Source organism: Podarcis bocagei (genome assembly GCF_964188305.1).
Source record: "Podarcis bocagei genome assembly, chromosome: 10".
NCBI lineage: Eukaryota > Metazoa > Chordata > Lepidosauria > Squamata > Lacertidae > Podarcis > Podarcis bocagei.
In genome coordinates, this window is record NC_138135.1 from 28,065,008 (window position 1) to 28,091,502 (window position 26,495).

The 26,495-nt window shown below is 44.8% G+C and overlaps 2 long non-coding RNA genes across 2 annotated transcripts in view; both read left to right on the top strand.

The window, feature by feature from the left end:
* The first annotated feature begins 4,828 nt into the window (after positions 1–4,828).
* LOC308596044 overlaps positions 4,829–26,495 on the top strand; it is a 75,406-nt gene continuing 53,739 nt past the window's right edge. Inside the window, exon 1 of the long non-coding RNA XR_014012281.1 lies at positions 4,829–5,160. This is a non-coding gene — a long non-coding RNA (uncharacterized lncRNA). The remainder of the gene's footprint in view (positions 5,161–26,495) is intronic.
* LOC308596047 lies at positions 15,411–21,220 on the top strand. The gene is made up of 3 exons (XR_014012286.1): positions 15,411–15,596; positions 17,912–18,079; positions 19,632–21,220. It is a non-coding gene; the product is annotated as an uncharacterized lncRNA (long non-coding RNA).

Genomic DNA, 26,495 nt, shown 5'->3' on the forward strand with positions numbered 1-26,495 from the left:
TTGGTAGGCATACATTTTCAGAGGGGTGATCTGTCCTGCCTTTCCAGCCTCTGCTGGGTGATGCAACTTGGTAAGATCCCCGGTTTGTCTCTCTTGCAGTAGCATGAAGTGAAAAGGAAGGTGCAAATCTCTTTGGCTTATCTAGTCACCAATCCCCAAGCAGCCCTTCCAAATTAAATGATAAATATATTAAAGAGCAAGGTGGAAGGTGCAAAGACGCCAAGATGTAGCAGACAAATAGCATGCAAGGGTCACCACTGTCATGCACTGGAATGTGGTAGTGATTGGGAGAATCCTACATTTAAAGATTTCAAAAGACAAGAGGGAGGCTGAGAGGAAACCCAGCCACCATGTGGGTGTTGGGGAAGGAACTTCTAGCCAATATCCCATTGATGACTAAGTCACAAAGAGGTTGTCTTGACCCCTTCATGGGGAGCAAAAAGAAAAGTGTAGCTGAAAAGTGCCACCCATCTTCCTCCCAGGAAAAAAACAACACAAGTCCATGGCTGAGGGCAGCATGTGGTGACATAGGAGCAAGCAAGAGTTGATGCAATGGAACCATTTTGACAGCTAAGTTGGAATCTTTAGCTGCTGGACTAATGTTCTTCCTCAGCTCTGAGCTTCAGCTCTACAAACAGGAATGCTGTAGAGTCTCCAGCTCAGGAGACAGGCAAGGTTCAGGGCTCTCAGCCTGCTGCTGGAGATCAGGACACCACTGAGCCTGAAGGTGATGAACATGAACCTCCAGAAGAACCTCCCACATCTGTAGGGACAAAGCCCAGGCCCTCGCAAACACCTTCTCTTGAGCCCAAGGTATCAAATACCTCCCCCAGAACCTCACCGGTCCAGTGGCACAGGCAACGAAACCAAGTGGGAGGCTAGGGAACAGAAGGGACATACCCATTCTCAGGCCAGAGTGTTGTCCCTTTCAGAATTGTAAGTGAGCAACAGAGTGGCTGAACCTGGGAGAAGTAGTCCAGGGGCAGAGGCTTGAAAAGGTTGAGTCTGCTCTCAGCTTTTATTGGAGCAAGTTGCTCACTGGGAGCTGTCTGTGGTCCTGCAACTCCTGACCCACATTGCCCATGGGATCCAGCATCAGACCAGAACACGACCCTCTGGTGCCCAGCTTAATGGATGCTGGATGGCGGTGGTCGTGCTGACACGCCCAGGCACCCACTGGGTGTGGTTTAATTCGCTTAGCAAGAAAAGCCAGAGACTGCTCTAGGCCTGAACCCGCCAGCAATTTTGTGCCTTTCAGGGCAATGAATCAATCTGCAAGGTATTCCGTATCCCCATTTCCAGCCAATGACAGGAGATCCCCTTTGAAGCTACATAATAGCCCTTGTTCCTTTTCAGTTGTTCTTTTCTTAAGCCCTCGGTTTAATGATGTGTGAGAAGGAAGTGGCTTTTTGTCTTCCTCCCTCTTCCTCCCTAGCTGCAGATTTATACTCCTGTTCCAAGAACTACAATTTAATAATGGCATTTCAATAAATTCATCTCTCTCCCCCCGCCCCTTTCATTCCCCGAGAATGGTATGTTTCTTTTCTTTTTTTTAATGCTCTCTATTCCTGGTGCAAGCAATAAAATATTAAAGTTATTCTTTGTAGTTGCCCTATTGGAGGAACGCCACCTCTCCATCTTTGACAGTGATTGAGGTACAGGAAACTTAAAATAAAATCACCACCCTTTTCCTCTTTCCTTTTGGCAACGGTTTCCAATCCGTACAGAGACAAATACTAGGTTTGAAATATTGCCTCGGAAAAAAGGGAGCCACTCCCAGCCCTCTGGGGTTGCCTTCATCAAGCTAGATTCTGTTGCTGAGAGATATCCATATAGTACATAAGGGCTTTGTTCTGGGGCTGATTCAAACCAGCCACCCTCAAGAAAGGCCGTGAACCAAACCAGAACCTCTCATATCTCTAATTTCCTCCTTTGTGGACAATGTTTCCATCTAAAACTCCTGTTTCCCCTTGCATATTTTCGCCTGATGCAGGGGGACAAGGGGCCGGCCCTATCATTAAGCAGAGGGAAGCACCCACCCTGAGACAACTGATTTTCCAAGTCATGAAAAAGCTGCAAAGTGTTAGTTATTTATTATCATTGTGTTATTACAGACAGGGAGAGGTGCTTGTGGAATATTCTGCCTTGGGTGACAAAATAACTGGGCTGGTGTTGGATATCATGTCCCTGGACTTGGAATGGGGAACCATTTGCCACTTGAGCACTGACAGCAAAATGTTTATCTGGCCAGCCCTGCAGGAGGAAATGTGACCTCTGTTTTGTTTTTACTGCTATACATCACAAGCAGCGCCTGCCATAAGAAAAATCTGGGACAAGGAACATAGGAAGCCGCCTTAGACTGAGTTAGACCACTGGTCCATCTAGTTCCAGATTGTGTGCTAAAACTGGCAGCAGCTTTCCAGGATTTCAGGTGGGATCTCTCCCCCCCCCCACCCCGCCGCCATACCTGGAGATGCCTGCGATTGAATCTGAGACCTTCTGTATATAAAACAGATTCTCTGGTGCTGAGCTACCCAAGGAAGTCAGTAGTCGTTATCCCTGAAAGTTTTTCCCTCTGCTCACCCAGGCAAGCCTCTAGGACAGGCATCCCCAAACTCAGCCCTCCAGATGTTTTGGGACTACAACTCCCATCATCCCTGGCTAACAGGACCAGTGGTCAGGAATGATGGGAATTGTAGTCCCAAAACACCTGGAGGGCCAGGTTTGGGGGTGCCTGCTCTAGGAAGTGGTGAATATGTCAATCTCAGTTTCTCATTTCCCCAATCTTAAATTCACTTCTCCACATTTCCACAACGGTTTATGAAAAACAAGTCCTCATGAAAATCCATGCAAATTTCATTCTGTGTGTGTGTGTGTGTGTGTGTGTGTGATTTTGCCTAGCAATACACATTTTTGTGAGTGATTTTCCCCAACTATAATACATATATCTGTGTTATTTTCACAAACACATGCATTTTTTTATGCACAACTGACCCTAGTGTATGCATTTGAAGCCCATTACTTGACTGAAGAGCTGCATTGCAAAATTCTGAGAAGTGCAAATTTCAAAGGATAGTCATTCCACTGTTTGCATATTGTTAGTGTGAATTTGGTCAATTCAGCTTTAAATGCAAACTCAGTCAAATTCCTTCATCTATACAAGACTCCCTCTGCACAATCATACATGCCTGATCCTAGTGCTGGAATTAACAATGGGGCCAGAGTGGGATACTGACCCCCTTACATGTTGTAATGGCCTCCACTACTGTTTTACAGGGGCCATGATTCGGCTAAAATTCCTGGGGCTAGGACATGGGAATGGGGAATTCACTAAAAGCTCATCAGAACATTATCTGGTTCATCATGTTATAGCACGGGTAGGAAAACTAAGGCCCAGGGGCCGGATCTGGCCCAATCGCCTTCTAAATCTGGCCCACGGATGGTCTGGGAATTAGCATGTTTTTACATGAGTAGAATGTGTCCTTTTATTTAAAATGCATCTCTAGGTTATTTGTGGGACCTGCCTGGTGTTTTTTCCGTGAGTAGAATGTGTGTTTTTATTTAAAATGCACCTCTGGGTTATTTGTGGGGCATAGGAATTTGTTCATCCCCCCCTCACAAAAAAAATATAGTCCGGCCCCCCACAAGGTCTGAGGGACAGTGGACCAGCCCCCTGCTGAAAAAGTTTGCTGAACCCTGTGTTATAGCATCTGCATTGTTATAGTGCAGATATAGGGAGTTTTTGTTCCTCCAACGCATGAAGAACCAGTGGTAACCTATGAACTGGGGCTATAACTTAGATCATGGCAAACACAGAGAGCAAACAAGCCTCCTTATGTGCGCACAATTCCGCAAGAGACTCCACTGGTGGCATTAGCACTCCAGTGCATTGCAAGAAACTAGAGTCCTGGAATGTAAATGGCCTCACAAGCTTCATTTATGAGGCTCTGGGCAAGTGCAGACGTGATAACCTCTGAGAGGGCACCCCAGGATGTTCAGGGACGGTGCAGGCTAAGGTGCCAGAGAAATGTAACAGCAACAAGGTTTTGCAAGATAAGGTATTGGGCAGCGTGTTCTTCAACTCCATTTGCTTTGATATTGATTATCCATATTGACACAGTCTGGTGCCTTTCCAGAGCTACATTAATCATTTGCTCTAGAGATGGGGTGGGATGATTAAGGAGGCAGTCATTTTCAGATGTGGGAAATAATATATGTATCATGTGAAAGAGCTGTTGAAATGAAAAGGGCGATGTCCCGTTTTATCCATTTTGTCTTGCCTGAGCTGCATCCCATTCTCATCTAGGCAACCTATAAAACCATAGACAATACAAATTATTTGCAATAATGTTTTATCAGAAAGTCATTTTACTAGTTGGCCAACTTTACGAAAAGCTGTTCTGTTCCACCATTGTGCTCTTGTACGTTTCCATTCATTTTAGTAAAATATAATGTTTGTGGAGTGAGGAGGGGGGGAAACCAGCAGTAGCGAATGCCACTCATATTAGTTCAAGTGATTTCTGTTCCTGACGTCAGACAAACATGCAGATTGTGGCAATTTCCACTCCCATTTCTGATGACGTTCTCTGAGATGGCAGCAGTGGCGTAGCGTGGGGGGTGCAGGGGGGCCGGCCGCACCGGGCGCAACATCTGGGGGTTAGGGGGCGCAAATCCACGGGTTAGGGGGCGCAAATTACTTGCCTTGCCCCGGGTGCTGACAACCCACGCTACGCCACTGGATGGCAGAGAAATGAAAATGGTTGGAACTCAGCTCTGCTTCACAGATTGAACTTTGTCCCTTGGTAGCTACACCATGGGATAACTAACATTTGCCTATAGACAGATGACTTCAATTTATATTCTCAGGACTCTGGGCTTTCTTGGAAGCAAATAAGTGGTTTCTTTTGCAATGGCAGATATGTTGCCTGAATGACATCTTCGTTGCCATTATGAACCTTCCCCTGCAATGTATAGCCTCGCGGGATGAGGGTCAACATCAAGGCCTGACAGAACATTTGCTGTAGAAAATGTGTCAGAATCCTTTGCAATGAGCTGACATTCTTATGAGGTGGCTCCTCATAAACCAATGTGGAGAGGCTTCCCAGAGAGTAGGAAGATTGGAAAACACCACTCTGGACAGCAGCAGCAAGGCTAAAGACAGTGATTCAAAAGGATGAGTGACAAACAGGGATTGTCAGGGATAAGTAATAATCATCCAGGAGGTATCTGCCATTTTCCTTTAGAGTAACCTGGGGGACATATGGCAGCTACCCAAGAGTAAAACAAATTTACCTTGTGATAAATGCTTTGTACCTATAATGTATTTCCCAGTCCTCAGACTCAAAGAGCTCCCCCCCCCCTTTCAGTCTGGTTGCACATTTAGAGAGTGTTTATTTTTGCAAAAAGCTATTATCAACCAGCTGCTCATAAACTCTCCTCTGCAATGCAAGAATCTTTGTGCTGCGTAAGTGCCTTGCCTCTCTAAGTGCATATTCCACTGGTTCGAATTAACTGCTAACTCTTCATGATTATGGCTATCATTCATCTCCAGCAATTTCAGTCAGGTTTAGACTTAGCCGTGGTGACATCATCCTGCTAAGAAAGAAGCCCGAAGGGGCTTACTGTCCTCAAGGCAAGGCTGGACCTGTGCTGGATCCGTCTTCCTGCTATCTTTCAAGGTATATGAGATGTGTAGAGCGGAGCACCTCCCCTGCCTTCCTGAAAGTCATTTTGCTTTTAAATTATGCATCCCTTTCAGATCATGCGCCTTTTGGGGACTTGGGTGTTACATCTAACTAAGTAGCTGCCCCATTTGGAAATGTACAGAAATGGATTTACCATCTAACCCAATAAAATTTGCACAGGGCATTCTTTATGTCTAGAGATATCTCCCCTTTAACATCTGCGACCCATTAAGACGTGTTTCTCCTGGCTCTTGAATAAACAAAAGCCATATGAATGGTGTGTGTGTCCCTGCTGCCTCCCGCCACACTCTCTCTCTCTCTGGACCTTCCTTATATTATCCTTGATGTACAGGTTTTGGGAACCACAACTATTTGAGAGTAAAAACAAACAAACACAAAACCACACAAATGGATTGCAGAAGAATGACTGAGTCGGGCAACAGCAAGTCATAGTAACACATTTATTGATCGAAGGAGTTGTAAGGGACATGGCCAGTGACCAGTCTTGTTGGGAATCTAAGGCGAGATACCCACACAGCAGAAGTTGCCCCAAGTTCCAGTCACCACACAAAGGCAGCTTAGGGTCCAAAATAGTTTACTGCTGTAGAAGATTAGGCTTCAGTAATGCAGTTCCAGATGTTCATATATGCACACAGTTTGTAGGCTTTGCAGCTACAGATATCTACAAAGCACAAAGCATTCCTGTTGCCCCAGCAATTCAAGATGTAACACAGACTGACTCACAGACAGACTCACTGACTGACCCCAATACACAGACACAGATCCCGGCATAATGAGCTAAAGTGTATTAAACACATATAGATGGCACTGTGCTGTTACCATAGCAACTGGCTTGGCTGACTTTGCACCTGTTGGCTTATCTCATACATACAGTGATTTGCGCTTATGAAGGAAATCAACGCCTTCTTCCATGTCCAGTTCCTCCAATAAGTTTCTGAAGTCTGAGATGGACCAGGGTGGGGATGCTTTAGACTTATGCCTTATTTTGAGCCCAGCAGTGTGTGTACAGTGGTACCTCAGGTTAAGTACTTAATTCGTTCCGGAGGTCCGTTCTTAACCTGAAACTGTTCTTAACCTGAAGCACCACTTTAGCTAATGGGGCCTCCTGCTGCCGTCGCGCCGCTGGAGCACGATTTTTGTTCTCATCCTGAAGCAACGTTCTTAACCTGAAGCACTATTTCTGGGTTTGCGGAGTCTGTAACCTGAAGCATATGTAACCTGAAGTGTATGTAACCTGAGGTACCACTGTAGTTCATTGCACAGGGACCTGAAGCAGGATTCCCCCCCCCCCCGAGGTCACTTCCAGACTGTTACTATTTGGTGGGAGGAATTCAGTTGCATACCAGCAAACAGGTCTGTGCTAATAAAGTGTTCTGGTGCGCTGGTGAAAAAACACAACAACCAGCCTTTGGCAATAAGGAAAGTCATGTAACTTCCACATAAACAAATCAGGGTGGATTGGCGCTCCCAGACGGGGTCCTAGACTCTGAGCTTTCATTTTTTTAAAAAAGGAAAAGAGACGGCCAAGGAAAAAAGTGTCATATATTAACATTAAAGATAATATCAATCCCAGAATTGCAATTATTTGAAACGGTTAAGAATAGGGGAAATATGTGCATGCTGCCTGTAATCTCTGGTGAGAATATAGAGGGAGCAAAAAAGTACTCAGAGAATGGGAGAATTCCACCAGCAAGAACTGAGGGAGGTCACTGTTAATGTAAGCCGCTAAATTCCTTCTACTCATATTTAATGTTAAAATACATTTGTTGCATTCTTATGTAATTTGCATTTTTAGAACATTTTAAAAGTGCCTTTCTGCATGCTTAAAGGCATGCAGTGCCCACCAGTGAAACTTTCTTTTAAAAAGCACGGTGGAGGTGATGTATATGTGGTTCTTTGAAACTTTCCTTCTAATGTAGGGGTGGGAGACTGCTGGTCCTTCAGATGTTGTTGGATTCCAACTTCCATCAGCCCTAACCAGCATGGGAATGGTAGGAGTTTTAGTCCCCCACAACATCTGGAGGGCCACAGGTTCCTCACCCCTCTTCTTAGGCCTCTGCTCTGCCACCTGCTACCACTTTCCCCTTTCCTGAGGTAAGGCTTTTTTGCCTGCGGGCAAGGTAGAGAGACTAGCGCAGCAAGAAAGGCAGAGAGCAGCAGAGGAAGGAGGCAAACTCTGTTCGAGGAGGGGCACCTCTCCTCTGCTTCAAATAATCACCCCATACTGTGCATGCGAAGACAGGCTCTGAGCAGACCAGACCAATAGTGGCTCCAACAGTCAAGAAGAAGGTTTCTGCATGTGCTATAGCAGGAAGTGAGGGGCGGGTGGGGCTCATCAACATGGGAAGGGAGCCCATCTAGGAGAAGGAAAACTCTGATCCTAAACCTCCACTGCTTTGCAGAATATCTTTGGGAGAAGAAAAGGCTAAGGAGTACACCCTAGACAAATCTGGAGTGCTGTCCCTAATGCAGTTGAATGGTGCCTTGAACGCCTCCTTCCAGCAACTCCTGCAGCCAAGCTGGTGCCAAATGTATTGCTCTGCTTTCCTTTGGACCACATCAGTGAGGCCAAGAGGGGAGTTTTGTTGTCAGGGCAGTCCAGGACTTCCATACACACTGCCCAAGCTTGTGCCTTGGGAAGGTCACTTGAGTGCTGCTAACCCAGCGGTTTGACAGAGGCACACTCCATTGTCTCTCAAGACAGACGGATGCCAATAAACAGCCACTATCCCTCAGTCAAAACCGTTTCTCCAGACCTACGCACAATACACAGCAGACTTCCTCTTCATACCTAAAGTTGCTCCAAGCAACCTTCGCCACATGAGGGGGAAAAGTCTTCGTAATCTCCTGCCCTATCTGAGAGAATAACAAGCTGCTGCAAGCAAAATGAACAGAGCGCAAGCTGTTTGCTGTCCTAGATGATGACTGCAGATTCCAAGGGTTTCCAGGCCCCTCCTGCTGTTCTTTCTTCTTCTTCTTCTTCTCTGGACTGGAATTTTAATGGTTCTGATAAGAGAGAAACGCCACCTTTCATCAGATGGTTTGTGGTGTTTATTTTAGCTCTTTGCTTCCTTCCCTGCAATTGCTTCTGCACACAACCCTGCGCTATCAGTTGAAGACAGGCAACCTTTTCAGCCATCCTCACCAAAGCACTTGAACCATCCATTACCCCGAACCTGTTTGCGATAATAATAAATAAATGAATTATCAGCAGTGGTAGCCCCAGGGGGGAAATCTGGGCAGGGGCCACAGAAGGGGCAAAGAGAAATAACAGTGTTTGTTAGTTCAGAATTGGGGGGGAGGGGAAGAACAAGCTCCTTCTTTTTTTGGGGGGTGCCTGCCCCCCTGTCCCTCCTATGGTTATCAGCCGCACTTGCATGGGATGTCAGCAAAGGAAGTGAGGCTTCACCCATGCTTCGGTCTGGACTTGAAAAATGAAAAGAATGAAAGGTCAATTGAAAGATCAAATGACACAGCAATCCTGAGCAAGGAGAGCTATTATAGTTGGGGCACTGCAGGGGTTAAAGATATGGAAGGCAAGGTTCCTGGTTCAAGTCTATCTTCAGCCACCAACTCACTGGGGCTGACATCCCTGGTCACATGAGAAGAGGAATCCACCTCACAGCTCCTCCTTGAACATCCTATTTTTCTGTTAGCTATTGACACAGCTAAAAGCAGTCTTCCCACCAGATACAAACTGGGAGAGTGCTGCTGCTTTCAGGCCCAGCATGTGGGCTTTTGGGAGGGTTACAGTTTGGAGGGTCAATGTGGATGATACCCACCGATCCTTTCCAAACCTGTGGTCCTTATGTGTGTGAGGTTAGAATCTATAAGAGGAAACCTGTTGAACCTGTTAGATGAGTTCCTCTGGCCAGTTCAGCACCACCATTTACATGTCCAAAGGGTGAGTCCTAGTGGGCCTTTTTGCTACCTTACCTGGCTGGATTCTACATCATCCTAGGAGTGAGAACAACAGGCCAAGTGGGGCTGTCTGTGTGTGAGTTTAGGCCAGAAGATGGAAGCACGGAGGCTTATTTTGCTCTATGCTGGATACAAACCTATGATTTGGGGGTCTCCCACAGAACCTAATCGGGAGGCAAGATCTGTGGAGTGTTAATGATGTGAGCCCTTCCTTCCTATGCTCAAGTTGTATGTACGTGTAAATAAAAACACATATCCAGTCTCCATTGACCATCATTCCAAGGAAATGGAACCCTGGGTAAGTGCTGGAACCCCTGGAGTCTCTGACTTCTCAGAGACATGGAACAATATGAATAAACATATTGCTGATATTCAGGGTGGAAGATCTTTTCTCCCTCATACCTGCAATGCTGCTCCAGTAGGGTTCCAGGTGCAACAAGCCCTGGGAAATCTAATATTGCATGTGCTGTTGTTATCTCAAGCCGTACGGGGAATGTGCATAAAGAGGCATCAGCGTGCATCTTCAAACAACCTTTTCACTCCCCAGCAATGTATGATGTGTATTTCTTTTTCATGGCAGCAAATAAATCTTTGCTTTTACTATGTTGTGCCAGCAAACAATCTTCCCTCGTTGAATCATTTGCCTGCCTGCTGCTGTGCAAAGATGCAAACAGATGTCACGCACTTCGATGTTCAAAGAACAGCCCCAGCCATCCTTGATGGGGAGTCTACCTGGCCGAAGGTTACATGATACAGCACTAAAAGTTCTGGAATGCCAGTAGAGAAATCACGCTGGTTACAGAATCATTGGTGCTAAGAAAGAAAGAAAAAGCTTTCCTAATTGTTTTTCCTCGGCAAATCTTGCCCCTTGCTCTGGAAAAAGGATTTTGTTCATTTTAAGTAGTTTTCCAGAGTGGCTGTTGGATGTTTTTTTTAAAAAATATATATGGTAGACTGGAAGTTTTTAACGATGGGCTATTTATGCCTTTCTGTAACCCCAGCAAAATTGGTCTTGTTTTGTTAGTAGGGGAAAACACCCTTCAGTCAGAGCACTTATGGTCAATGGTCCAAAAACTCTTCTAAGTTACTGCTGTTCTGGAGCCTTATTTACCTCATGGATCAACTGAGTGCAGTAGCAGCCATGAGTTAAAGGCTCAGGGTCCCATGTCCTCCCTTCAGAAGCATGTGTGTGGCTTCTGTCGAAATCAATGCAAGCACTGTTTATGCATCCAAAAGCCAAATTTGGCTCCGGGTTTTTATAGTTTCCCCATAGAGCTCAAATTGATTCCAGCGTAATAGCTATTTCTTTACTATGCAGACTACTCCGTGCATCAAAAGGCTGGCTGGAGCCTTCACAACTTGATGGTAGCTTCAGGGACCTTGTGTATTCTGATGAGCTTTTCCAGTCCAGCATAATCCTCTTCAACTGCCTCCAACTTTCTCTTCTTGTTGTTCCTTTCACTGTTTATAGCATTGAGAGCAGATTTCAGCGGAGGAGTGTATTTCCAGGGGCATATTTTCACCACAAACAGGTAATTCTCTTTCCCCAAGAAACCTTGGGAATGATAGCTCAGGGCAGGTGTGCCAATTCTATTGGGCTGAGATAACTTTGAACACTCATATTATTTGTTGGCAGGGGGCTGGGCCTGAGGAGAGAAGGCGCTGCTACTGCCCCCACACATACCTGCATCTCCCTTGCTACTGCTCAGCTGTCTCCACCGGTACCTCCTCCTCAGAGACGCCACCTTCCTTCCCTCCTCAGTCTGGGCATGGTCATGGAGGCCTCCTCCCAATGATGCGATGGTCGCATGTGTGACATCACACATGCGTGCTGATGGACAACTTGCTACTCTCTTTCTTAAGGTTAGAATAATAGAATCACAGAATTGTAGAGTCGGAATGGACCACAAGGATCATCTAGTCCAATTCCCTGCAATGCAGAAATCTTTCACCCGACTTTGGGCTCGAACCTATGACCCTGTGATTAACAGTCTCATGCTCTACCAACTGAGCCAGTTGGAATTGCACCAGTTCTTTATCTTTAAACTGGATTTGGACCAGAAAGCCCTTAAAAGTGAAGAGCGTCCTCTGTACAATCAGTAACACCTGGTCAATATTCTACAATTGTCAAGGCAAGTTGTAGTACTCCCCTTAGTGAGCACTAAAAACGATCTTCTGGAAAATGCTCATTTTAAAACCCAAGTGAAATGAGTTCTGATAAAGCTCCAAGGAGTATCCAATCAATTAAAGAGCCTCGAAAGAGAAATGGAAAACCGCATACTTCCAAAGCTTTTAGGGCTGTTTCCAATTCAAAACACTGGTTAGTTCTTGCTACATGGAAGTTTCACCTTAATTGCCTTTAGGGAATAATTGGACCAGATCAAGACAGAAGTTTGATGTTACGCATTCTTAAAATACAAGGGAGCAAAAGATGAAAAGTAGCATGGCCATGGATTTCAGGACGTCTTGAGAAGATGCAAAGAAACTGTGGACTTTGCATAAACATTTGTCAAAATCCAAGAAAACCAAACCAAGATGGTAGATTAGCAGTGAAAAGCATTCAGCCATGAACTCACAGCCATTCAGTCCATCAGACCCTATGCCCAAGCTGCTTGGCCCATTATGCAGGCATGTCAGCCTCCCTGCTCTACAGTACGCAAGGGAGATGGTTGCATAGTCCATGACTGGGATGAGTTTCCATTGATGGAGACCTAGTCCACACATAATACATGACTGCTGTACTTGATGTACTACTAGTCCACTGAAAACCATTGTGTTGAAGTGATGCTTGGGTCCCTTCACATATGCCAGGTTGCTGCAGCCATCAAATCATGCCCCCCAGTTGTTATGGGCCACAGCTATCATCACCCCTGACCATTGGCCATGATGGCTAGTGCTGCTCGGAGTGATGGTCCTAAACAGTTGGAGGGCACCAAGTTGGGAAAGGCTAGCATGGAGCTTTGTTGCTATGACTACCATAGGCCACAATATTTTGCGGGGACATCTAATGATGCTTTATGAATGTTTGCAAGATGCCTTTAGCTAAGAACGAGCAGTGTGCAGCTAAAGAAATCATGACATCAATAGTCTTAAACCATTGTTTTGGCTTATTTTTAAAATGTTTTAAAGATTTTGCCTTGTTGCTAGGCAACAGCTCCTGCTGAGGACCATGAGACAAAGGAGTAGAGCAGGAGTAGCCGACATATTGCTCTTCAGATGTTGAACTCTCAACTCCCATCATCTCCAGCCCAAGTGCCCAAAGATTAGGAAAGACGGGAATTAGACTGGATTTTTTTTTAATCACCCCTTATATAGCCAGTTGATCACTGAGCTCTGCAGGTGAGAGACCTCTAGAAACCAGACCTTTAGTGTCCCTTTGGGATAGGTGCCACAGGGAACTCTTGTTAAATATTAGACAGGCACCGTCTCTTGGTTCATCCATACTTCTGCATGCCAAGGAAGCACAGGTTGCAACAGCTTCCCACTTATTTTGCACTTTCTAGGCAAAGCTTTTGCCTTTGCACCACTGCTTCCCCCTAGAAAACCTGCTCTTTAGCACTAAACCAGAGTGGACAGTGATCTGCAGAATTGCCATTTGCTAAACCACAGCTTTTCTTGGAGGAAAGTGTCAGGGCAAGTGGAGGTGTGGCTAAGCCCCCGGTTGTCCTTTTGGTGCCAACTAAAGACCTTCCTCTTCCACCAAGCCTTTCAGATAGAGATCTTTCCTAGCATGCATGTTGTTTGGATTGTTTTCCACATGCTTTAAAGGCTTTTTGTGTTTGCTTTGCCACTTGTCCTTTGCCACCCTGGGCTCCTTTGGGAGAAAGGGCAGAGTATAAAGTAAAGAAAAGTGAACAAGGCCTAACTTGTTTTTTATAATAAAAATGAGCTCCTTTGTTTTAATGCCACCTGAGTGCTTCTGCACAAGTCCTTCTAGTTTGAATTCTGAAGGGGAAATAAGAGGAGATTATTTTCTTGGAATTAGGGTGGAATCCTGGCTTGAGAGATGGCCTGGAAACTTTTGCCCATTTTTCGAACAGACCTAGGAATTCTGGTTTTCTGCTCGACTAGGCAGCCTCTTCCACGGCACCTCGTTTGTTCACTGAAAAACATTGCTCAAAAACCCAAATCTGACTCATATGTTTGCTGCTTGGCAGCGTGAGTATAATAACTCTCCACTGTGTGGAAGCCTCCTTTATGCCACAGGCAGTAAATAAATACAGGAGATGCAAACCATACTTACATAAACTAATACCACTTGTAAAAATATCAAGCGATTTCGCATACAAGCGATTTAGCATACAAAGTGCAACTGTTGAGAGGGAGGTCGAGATGAACAAGGCCATTGTAATAAGGCTGTGGCATGGAGTGCACCTTTTTCCTTTACCAGGGAAGATATTGCCGCAACTTGCAGCACTCAGCAGAAAGTAGTAGCACATCCAAGTGCCAGCATGCTACTATACCAAAAGGACACCCTGCCTTCCAGACAGCAGAACTGTTCTAGATAGAAGCATGTCTGCTGTACAAGGTGGGGTCTGGGGTTCTGAGGAGGTCCACACATACCCTCCAACATACCCACACAACATCACGGAGCCCAAAAGATGCACTTTTCTGGGGGCTGTGCTCGCAGGTTTGGGGGGAAGAGATCTTGGCATGAAATCACACAAGATCACAACACTCAAAATGGCTGCTATGCTCTTGCAGGAGAAAATGGAATGTCCCGTTTTTCCCGGGACTCTTGTGGGGTATGCTACTGGATGGATCTATGTTATAGGTGGTCCTCCAGATGTTGCTGGACTACAGCTCCCATCAACAACAGCGAGCACAGCTGGTGGTCAAGGATGATGGGAGTTGCAGTCCAGCAACATCTGGAGAGACCAGGTTGACTATCTCTGTCCTGTGTTCTTCTAGAAAGTCAGCACAACTCTTTGCATGGCTTCCCTGCCATTTTGAGGGGAATTTCCTTGGCAAATGGCACAGCCAGAGGGTTTTCTCTTGCTCTCTAGGGGTTAGGATGCCTGTTTGTTTGCTTGCAGAATGAATGAATGAATTAATTTATTAATAGCATTTATATCCCACCTTTTTCTCCAAGGAGCTCAAGGTGGCATGCGTGGCTTCCCCCTTCCCCCATTCAATCCCCACAACAACCCTGTGAGGTAAGTTGGGCTGAGAGGCAGTGACTGTGAGCTTCATGGCCGATTAGGGCCATGGACCCTGGTCTCCCATGTCCTAGTCTGACGCTTTAAACAACCACGCCACCCTGGCGCTCGTTTCATTTCATTTATTATTCTTAAAGAAGTCAGAATTTAGGTTGAGAGAAAAAAATGGAGGGGTGTGCGATGCGAGAAATCAAAACAGCAGCAGCCTTTCCCCGTATTTGATGCCGGCTCCAAGAGCCAGGTGGTTGACCTTGGCAGAAGGCACATGTGTGCACCTTGTGTTTCCTTTGCAGCCACTCCCACAGGTTCTGTTGAGTCAAGGCAGGTAGGATGGGTGGTGGCCGGCAACTTGGCAGCGGCATCCGTGAGAACTTCTTCAGCACCTCCTGCCCTCCACTTCTCTGATATTTTACTGTGCAGGAGTGGAACAAGAAAGGGTTCCAGTCCTCCTGGAGTCTACCATCCCCTGACCACCTCTCTCTAGTCTCCGCGGGTACCAAGAGAGTAACCACCATTCCTCCAAAGCAACCTCTTTTGTTCCTCCTGGGTCATTGCCAGGCTACCAGTCAGACTCTGCCGTTGCTTGCCTATTCTTGCTCCAGACTGCCTTTTTACTCCTTCCTTCCTTTCCTCCCTCCTCTCCCCTCCTTAGTTTCTCTACCTAACTTTGAGTCTACCAGCTTGCCTTCCCTTTGGCTTACCTGAATCATTGCTCCTGCTAACACCCCACCTTCAGATGGACTTCCCTCAGGAGCTGGTGATGGCCACCAACTTAGATGGCTTTAAAAGAGGATGAGACAAATTCATGGAGGTGAGGGCTATTGAAGACTACCAGCCATGATGGTTATGTGCTGCCTGCACAGTTGAGGCAGCAATGCTTCTGAACACCAGCTGCTGGAAACTACAGGAGGGGAGAGTGCTCTGGTGCCTGAGTCCCACTTGTGGGTTTGCCACAGGGTCCTGGTTGGCCACGGCGAGAACAGGATGACTAGACTAGATGGGCCAATGGGCTGATGCAGCAGGCTCTTCCTATGTTCTTAGGTTCTGAGCTCATAGCCTCGGCCCAGTATACCTGAAGGAGCGTCTCCACCTCCATCAATCTAACAATACACTGAGATCCAGCACTGAGGGCCCTCACTGCGAGAAGCCAAGTTACAGGGAACCAGGCAGAGGGCCTTCTCAGTAGTGGCTCCCATCAGATGTCAAAGAGATAAACAACTATCTGATGTTTAGAAGGCATCTGAAGGCAGCCCTGTTTAGGGAAGTTTTTAATGACTGATGCTTTAATGTATTTTTAATTTCTCTTGGAAGCCGCCCAAAGTAGCTGGGGAAACCCAGCCAGATGGGCGGGGTACAAATACATTATTATTATTATTATTATTATTATTATTATTATTATTATTATTATTATTATTATTATTATTATATCACCTGACTTACCATTGCTTCTGCATCCAATTGTCCCTTCTATGGATGGGCTCCCAGTCTTACTTCCAATTTGGGTCCCCAAACTGATTCCTGGATGCTCCATTTCTTAGGGCCTTGGAAGCCGCAAGTTCCACAGTGTCACACTCATTGTCGAGGAGATGAAAAATCTCCCGCAGCAAAGACAATCTACATATCTCTCATGCAAGGCAAAAGCAGATGTTATGCTTTAGTTATATTTTTCTGCTGTTGAAGAACAGACTACATGGGGAATTAACATGCCCAGTCCCTGCACAAGAAGGGAATAACCATAGCCATATAAGCTTGGGCATCAGCAGCAAGTGCCAACTTTCCATGGTTCTGGTGGCATCCCTACGTCAACAATTAGGTATTTCCTTTGTGTGATTTTAGGATAAAACATTCATTTCGAAAGCTTTTGCTTTGCTAGGGAGAGGGAGGGAGGGAGGGAAAACCAAGGAAACCTATAAAATGAGCCATCTGAGGAACAAAGACAGCCAACATCCACTGCAATATCCTTAATGGCACTTCCATGTGCTTGTTGAGGGGAAACATGGAGCAGGAAGCAATGTAAATGAGAATTGACAGAAAAATGATTTGACATCAAGTTCACGTTAAGCTAATGGATTGTAGCATCTCATAAATCCTCGCAGTGGACCTGAACTGATTTATGATTTCTTGCTGAAACTGTGAAAGCATAGGATTCCACATGGCTAGAATCAAAGGCAAGGCTTTTCTCTGATACCTTTGCTTTGATTCCCAAGGATGTGCTTGCTAATATGCCCCATTTTCCTGCTTCAGAATTCTATGGAGATATGGATGGCATGGGTTCGAAAGGCCAACTGCAGCAGGTGAAAGATTATGCAGCCTTCAGAGGTGCATGCAGCTGGGACTGTGTGAAGTATGGTCTATGCCGTTCCAACCTAAATTATGCTGCCGTAATAAAATGGTGCAAATAACTTCCGAGAGCTAGGTTTTCCCATTGTGCAAAGGAGAAAAATGAATCTCTCTGTAGGTAGGGCATGGCCTACTTGTTGGCAAGAGACAATGGACACTAATGACCCATTTGGCTGATCATGTTCTAAGACATTGTGGGACATACTTTAGATCATACTAACTTTCCAGAGTGCAGGTGAAGTCAATTTTATATGGCAAAGCTGATGTGCAGAAATGTTTCTTTTTCTTTTCTGGATTAGAGGGTCCTGAAGGAGACTGCTTCGCCTACTTAAACCAGACAGGTTATTACAAAGATGCCTTCTGTCTCTAGTGCTGCCTCATCATAAGTAAAACTTGAAAAGTGCTCCCCATTTTGAAGAAATGAAGGAAACTATAATTCTCCCTCTTTTGTCAAGGTGAAGGGGAGAATCAAAAGAGCTGGAAATATTATGATTGAAGGCCAACCTAGATATATCAGTTTGTGCTTTCTATCTTACAACATCCAGGGTCCCTCCAGGTGTCCTTTTAAATCATGTGTTCATTATGCTATGTGCTTAAGATGCTATCAGGGCAGCCACATGCAACCCCACTTTCAGTTCTGTTTGTCTCTGCAGAAGTTTTGAGGCTTTCATACATCTTCCAGTTAATGCATATCTTGTAATTTCCTGCTGAATTCCCACAACTTTCCATATCACAATTGTTCAGGGATTTTATTTTTTTCTTTTGCCCTGTTTTGTTGTGCTATAGCCCTTCCGGACAGTAATAACATAGCAGCATTGGGGAAGCATCATGGAACAACCAGCAGAATAAACCCACAACTAATGCACTACAATGGTGTCAAGGTGACTAAAAGCAATTGAAATAGCAGTATCTCAAAGGTCTACTGGGTTCCCACTGCTTCTGCAGTTTTACAAGGTACTGGCAACCAATTTTCACGTGTTTTTCTCTGCAAGCATGGGTACATCCAGTTTAATGGAAGGTGAAACTCACACAGCCCTTCACTTATGGGGAGAGGCAATGTAAGAGTTGCATGCAGAAGATCCCATGCTTGGACCTTGGCATCCACAATTGATGGCATACAATAGGGTGCAAACAGGCCTGTTTAAAGCTGCTGTGAGTCAGAACAGACCATGCTGGGTGAAATGAGCCAATGGCCTGATACAGCACAAAGTAGCATCCTATATTCATAATTCTTCACTGTGAAACGGGTGAAAGGAGAACTGAGCTTTCAGCTTTACCGTGAAACAGCCATGGAGTCAGGTCCGCAGGCGAAAGGCACTACAGGCCAAATGCTTCCACACAGACAATCATTCTCTCAATTACATGCTTTCTTATTTTTTTATATTTGTTTTATGATGTTAGGAGATTTCAATCATGGCTGGGGAACCTGTGGCCCTCCAGATACTGTTGGACTACAGCTCCCATCATCCCTGATCCTTGGCCATGCTGGCTGGGGCTGATGGGATTTGGAGTCCAACAGCATCTTGAGGGCTACATGTTCCTCACCCCCTGGCTCTAAATTGTAAATAGATTCAACATTTGTACTGCGCAACCAGAGATTAAATAGGGTTGAAAAGAAAAATGTAAAAGGATACTTTAAATGTTTTTATACAAGCTCACATGTAACTGCCATGGGGCCAGAGATCTAGATCAGAGATTGTGGTGCTTGTGATATCCATAACCACTTTGGGTCAGCTCCTAAAATGAAAACAGCCACCTCTGTAAATGTGGTCGACTGCTGCAGGATGTTTACTTCTTTACACATTCTGCTACATCTTTCTTTAACCTTCTTTCTTTCTTTCTTTCTCTCTCTCTCTCTCTCTCTCTCTCTCTCTCTCTCTCTCTCTCTCTTATTTAAAGGACAGTAGCAAGATACAGGAAGATCTCTCTGGGGTTGTATAGCTGGCTGGAGTGGATGATATTTTAGCAGAAGAACCAGATGTTACTTTGGAGCTTTGTGGCTTAGCATGGATATTTCATTTTATAAGAAGAAGCTATTTTTGTCATACCAAGCAAATGTAATGGCCCTAAACTTGGGAGATGGAGGGGGCGGCGGGAAGGCGGCTTCAATTTCTTTTTAATTCTGTATGTCTTGGCCTGTTGCATCAGGCTTGAAATACTGTAGGATCCTCAGATTGTTCCTCTCTATTGGCCGCCTTTTATTCTTTTGATGCTTTTCAAAGGGCGCATCTGTTAAAATAGGAGCCTTGTCCTAACGCAGCAACAATGAATGTAAGGATTATGTAGACGATAGCATATTAGTTCCTGTCACTGGATGATTCGAATATCCAGGTGTTTCCCTAATCTTTCCAAGGTTAGTTTTAAGTACTATAAAGCTACTTGGGACCACACAGCTAATATCTGGATAAGCTGCTCATTTCAGGTCCAATTTATCAATGCACCCAGTGTATACATTCTACATGTGGTAGGTTGCAGGAATAACTGAACTTAACTTTTCCCCTTGCAGCTCACTCTTAATGATATTTCGTGGAAACAAATGCCCATGTGCATTCATTTGCATTGGACCACCTACCCACAACCCACCCATCACGTGTGAGCATGAGATGGGAAAATGAGTCACTCAGGTTGGTTCCTGGCTTCTCCTACTGCATGTGGACACCAAGGAAAACAAAGGAGAAAGGAAGAACGAAGAATGAAGATAAAAGGAAGAGAGGGAAAGGGGAAAGGGGAAAGAGATAAAAGGACTTCTGATTTTCTGTCTGTCACTTACATATTTTAAAACAATATTCAAAATAGGATGACACCCAGCTGTTCTACCTTCTGCTGCTAACCAATACTTTCTTCATTCTTCAGACTCGGATATCTGAAATTCAATCATTTCCCTCAGATTTCTGTCTTAAGAACTGCCCAGCTCCTTGGGCAAAATTGTTCCCCGTTATTATTCTAATAAGCCTACAGAGTCAGCCCTCCATCCAAATAAGCCCAATTAGAGGGTGTCACTCAGTGGCTGTCAGGGAGCACCATGTTGCACCACAACATGCATCATAACGAACAGGTCACTTCACAGTGTGCTCCTTAACCACCTCTAGGTACAGTGGTACCTCTGGTTAAGAATTTAATTCATTCCGGAGGTCCGTTCTTAACCTGAAACTGTTCTTAACCTGAGGTGCCACTTTAGCTAATGGGGCCTCCCGCTGCTGCCGTGCCGCCCCCACGCAATTTCTGTTCTCATCCTGAGGTAAAGTTCTTAACCTGAGGTACTACTTCCGGGTTAGCGGAGTCTGTAACCTGAAGCGCTTGTAATCCAAGGTACCACTGTATTAGCAAAAGAGAGAAGGGGACAAATGAGAACAGATGTACACAGTCAAGCAGGGTGGGCTCCCTTGTGCAAGATCTCCTCATAGGGGTCCCCTCCACTAGCAAGCTCATCTCCTCCTCTACCTCAAGTCCCTCTCGGAGGAAAAGGCAGGGCAGAAATAAATATAATGATAAAAGCTTGCCCTCTCTCATCTTCGACCTTATCTACACAAACACGCAGAGAGGGAACAGGAACCATGTTGCTCCATCTCCTCACTCCTATCTCTGCTTACATGCTCAGAGAGGACCGATGAACAGGCAGCAGCAGCAGCAAGGAGCAGCAGGGCCAGGAAGCCCTATGGGTTGGCAGAAGGCCCCTTGGTATGACCTCAGCAGGCACCCGAGGATGCTGACATCTGATACCAGGTCTGCAGCCAAGACTTGAGGATAGGGACCGATGGCAGGCCAAATAAATGAGACGAGTATTACAATACACACAGCCAGTCTACAGCTGGTTGGGCTTACTAAACCATTGTCTTGTATTTCCCTCATGCACTCATGATGAGTGACCTTGATATGGCGTTCTTATAGAAGATAATTTTAACGGTTCTGTTAATTGCTGCTGATAAATGGAAAGGATATGTCCCTTAGGAAACTCGTTTAATCTTCTGGGTTAATTGAAACATCTGGGTAAAAATGTGTTTCTGGACTCTTTATTGTAAGGATCCCCATTTCTAAAGAGTTTAAGGCTCTCTAAGGTTCAGATTATTGGGTTATTAAATAAATCCCCAGTGCAAAGAAGACTTTTCCACTGACTCCTGACATGGCTCCTCATATTTATATCTGACATTTCATGCAAGCAGCCACCCCCTAATTATATTTGGACAGCATCTAGCTGAACAAGGCCCAGAGTTTGTAGTCTTACAGGCACTACCACAGTATAAATGCTGACTATCCTCGTCACACAACTTTCCAGATTGTGTAACTTCCTACATAGGATGGAGGATAATCCTTGATCCTGCACGCTATCATTTTCCTTTCAGGGGCTTTAGGAATAAGAACACCAGCAATTATCTTAGCAGCAAATACTATTAGTGGAAATGAAACTATGCAGTGCTTGGCTAAATCCAGCCACAGAGTTTGACTTGCTGACCTTCTGCTACATCCAAATCTTGTGGATGATTTAAGTTAAGCCGCTTACACTAGCAGCTTCTTCCTATGGTTACAATTTTCTCTATTTCCAATGCATCATATGTGTCCGCTGTAGCCCACTCTGTTGGAAATATTAAGAGAAATGAATGGTTGCTCCCTCAGCCACCACGGGTAACTAAAGACTGGGGAGAAATTAGATTCAGTTTGCATTTAAAGGTGAACCTACCTAATTCAGCAGGGTATGGGGTGCTAGGGGAGGGATAGTACCCCTGCTGGGGGACATGCCGTCCTCCTTCCGGGGTAGTTTGTCCACCTTTGGTCCCCATCCTGCACTCAGCTCTCACCTTTGGCTCCTAGAAGCTGTCAGCATGCAACAGCAGCCACACCCCAGGAAACAGCTACACCTGGCCAGCTAAACCAGGTGAGGGTAGCCAATGGGTCTCAAACCCTCCTGTAGCCAGGATTTATTGGGGGGCAGACTTTATGCTAGGGGGAGTAGAACCAAGTTATCTGTGACACAATAGGTCAGTTAGTTAAGTATTTATATGTATTTACTTGATTTAGGGGAGGCAACTGCACACCCCTCCCCACACTCCAATGGTAAGGACTCCCTCTGCATGTGAAGGCTCTGGCAGATGGAGTGGATGAGACCAATAGCGGGTGTAATGGTCAAGGAGGCAGTTTCTACACATGCTGTACAGGGAAGTGAGGGGCAGATGGGGTTCGTCAGCATGGGAAGGGAGCCCATCTAGGAGAAGGAAAACTCTGATCTGAAACCTCCACTGCCTTGCAAGATGCCATCAGGCAAAGATAAGGCTAAGGAGTTAAACCCTACACAAATCCAAAGTGAAGTCCCTAGCAAGGCTCCTATACTTCCTTCCATCAGCTCCTGCAGCCATGTTAGTGCCAAATGTATTGCTCTGTTTTCCTTTGGAGCACATCAGTGAGGCCAAGAGGAGAGTCCTGTCATCTGAACAGCCCAGGACCTCCATATAAGATGCCCAGTCTTGTACCCGTAAAAGTCACTTTGGTGCTGCTAACGTAGCAGTTTGACTTCATCCCTGGAGGTGCATTCCATTGTCTCCTGAGACAGATGGATGCCAACAAAATAATTCACATCTAAGAGGCCACTGGTTCCCCACCCTGCATGATAGATTGCTTTAGCTCGATTGCAAAGAGGCTACTTTGCTGGTGCTGGTTGCCCCATAGTTACATACTACGGGCAGCGTTGGAGCGGTAGTGCATACTAGGATAAATCTATTCCTGATTGATATATCCCCAGATTACCAGCTCAAGATCCACTATGTCCTGATAACTTTGCCATTACTTTAGAACCCAGTACATGATAACTGGGTGGAATCCGTGTCATTCTGCAGCATTGTGGACTCAAAATGACTGCAACTCAGATTAAGTTAGGTGCCAGTTGTGCTGATTCCACAATTAGGGGTGCCATATTATTGCAAAAAGTGAAAATCCGGACACAAAAGTTGTTGAGCTACACTACAAAATCTACACACAGTTTACCAGCATTATACCGGCTATGTCTGGGAAATTCAAGATGTATGGCAACCCTAACTTGAATGCTTGTTTTACTTTTCCGGACCTGTTGAAATAAATGAGGCTCAGTACATCTAACTTGGTCCCCAGGGCTACTATACAGTTTCAAATCTTTTCCTCATTGGGTAAAGATACTTAACTAATGAACTATCCGAGACCAATGACTCATTGACTCAGTGAAAGGAAAGCAGAGGTGGGTCCTGAAACTGCACTATATGAAAATGGAGGGATGTGGAAGAAAATCAAACAGAAAGAGGGTGGTGAGGACAAGCATTCCAAAGGCTTCCCCCTTTCGTGAGTGTGAAGCACAGCAGCGAACATGAAGGTACATTAAGCACTCGAAGAGGAAACAGATGGATTTGCCTCACCACAACCAGGCTGCCTTTATTTTTTTACAAAGTATGAATGTCAAAAGGAACTGCCAGGAACATTTGCATTGGGTTATACATTTATGTGCACAACCTCACCTCCCCACACACCCACACCAGGATTCAAATAAAGATGTTAAAATCATGCTCAAGTAATGTTGGTAGTATAGCAACACACGAGTCTTTGGGGCTGATCTGCTTAGGGATTGGTACACTTAATCTTTTAGAAGATGCTGGTTTCTTTTTTTAATCCAATGTGGGCAGCACACCATGTATTTTCCTGAGAAACACATTATGGCCCCTGTTCTTTTCATTTCTGCAGTGCCTACTTACTCTTGATTATCTGTACATTTTTCTCCTTCATTTTTCCTGGGATAAAACTTACTAGTCTACATGTGGGAGCATTAATTGGCTGGTGCGCTCTGAACAGTTTCCATAGTTACAAGACCCACTGAGTCTTGATTGACAACCTAGGTGGATGAAATCATGGTTTATGTTTCCATATTTATCCGAAGCCAGGAAGAGGCAATAGGAGATGGCCAACACCTCACCATCGTGCCTTGTTTACATTTGTTCATTGCCTTTAGAGTGCACGTTTCGTCAAAAGAGCTCAGGGTAATAAATTAAAGTTGCTCCCCCCCCTCCAATTTATTCTTGAAATAATTCTATGCAGTTGGTTAGACTAGGAGATAATGACTGGCCCAAGGCCACCCAATGAGGGTATTTGAACCTGCATTTCCACAGTTCTAGGCAAACACTCTGACCACTATACTATACTGGCATAGCTTCTAAAAGTATCAGATGTCTGGGACTCGCAACAAATGTGTTCCTGTCCAGTGTTCTGGCCAGCAAGCCTGTTATGCCTTCTTTCAGGATATTCCATTCCATTCTCCCTCCTGCTTCTATCTTTCCATTTCTCTCTCCCCCTCACCCACCTTCACCCAACACCCAATGAACATACTTGGCTCTTACTGGGCTATTTGGGAGCTTATTGTGCTCCTTGATGTTCCTTCCTATCCCTCTCCCCCGTATTTTTCTATTTTGGCAAATCCAGCAGAAATGTTCTACTTCTGCAAAAGCACAGTGCAGCTTCTGTTTCTAACTTTCATAAATACTTCTCTTGAGAGTGCATGACCTCCAGCAACCCACACAGGCTTTTGGAGGGGCTATATCTGATTGTTGTTTTCCTTATTGTTTATCTGATTTCAATGCTTGTCACTTCTTTCCAATCACATAACAATCACCCATGAGAGATCTGAAAATGTTTGTCTCCTTTGCTATTCTTTTATTGTACTTCAATTTGCATTTTTTAAAAACCATCTGCAAATCTTGAGGTTCTTTCAAAGCCCACCTGCATCTCAGTAGCCCTGTTTTAATTGCACCTGAGTTCATTATTAGTTTAGCATCATCACATAAGGTGCACACATTGTTCGCTCGCCTCCAGCAAAGGACATTCTTATGTTCTTGTTTTGTAATACAGGCATCTAGTTGTTCTCAATTTAGTATTCCAAGTATTTCAGATTTCTAAAAGTGATTCTCCCACAACTATATCATGACCAACGGAGGAGTTGGTGACACATTAAAATTTGTGAATATCTCCATTAAAGAAAACCATGCTAATCTTGACCCCTCAAAACATTCTCTCGCACAAGCCTCTTTGAAATGAAGAGGAATTGTGCAAGATCATTTTTATTCTAGGACCAAGAAATGGCTCTGATGTGCAGAGGAAGAAATAGACCATCTGTCTCCGCAGTTCAAACTGAAGCCAGATGCTAAGAATAAACAGAAAGGAAAGAGAAAAGCAGAAACCGTGTCCTCAAATGAGCTACACCAATTTTTCCTTTGGTGTTTTTCAACTAGCTTCCATTTAATTTCAGTGGAGAAACTCCCTGATGCATGATGCCCATCAGCTAGGAGGAGGAATGGGGGAGAAAACTGATTCAATTCAACTGAACAGCAAACTTACCCAATTTGCACCTTCTGAAACAATGTGGGAATCAAAACAAGGCATTTTCTGAAATCCACCTCTCTTTGAATTTTGCAGTGCAGTGAAAACAACATGAAAATGTTTATATTAGGGGAAACTGAATATAAACATGTATATATTAAGGAGACATTTAAACCAAAATGCTGATGAATTTTCACCAGGACTTTAAAAAAAATGGCAAACTGATGTGGAAATGTGGAGAAGTTTGAGGAAAATGAGAAACTGGGAGAAACTGAAATTGACAGATCTGCCCATCCTTAGATGGAAGTTAGTGATATCAACAGGACATAGAGTTGTTTTTTATGTTTTGTGCCATATTTGTATGCTGCTTTTTCCAACCACAAGGCTAAGCCCAGAATGCCTTACTACAATAACAAGGCAATAAACAATAAATTTCCACCAATATAATCATATCATTAAAACACAGTCGGTTGGTGGTGTAGGGGAGAGGCAAGGCACTCCTGATTGGTTAGAATCAACCACATGACCAGCTGAGGGCACGTAGACTCAGATAGACTTGCACAGTATCATCACTCTCACTACCAGGTTCCTGATCGGATAGGATTACCAGGGATGGGGCAAGACACTGCAACAGCAGCAGGAACCTTGCAAAATGATGGCTATGACCCAAATGGTAAAAACCAACGGTTTGTCCCCTTTGGAAGGCACAGCATTCACCCCCAAAGTTTCTGCTGCTGAATATTTGGTGCAGCTGTAACTGGGCCCATGATTTTTTGCTGCTACAGCATCTCACAGGATTTGCTTGTTTTGTAAAGAGTGGAGTTTACGACAACATTTACCAGAGATTAGGTATTTAGATGCCCCTTTTTAAACCAGCAGGGGTGTTGAAATGAAACATATGTGTGTTAGAAATAGTCAGAATCCACATCTCTTTCTCAATTAATTAATCAGGAATGAAAGACTTCTGCCTTAAACCAACAACCTAGAGACTCATAACCGCCACCCTGCCATTCCTCCCAAAAAGCTGCAGCTCAGCTTTGCCCCATTT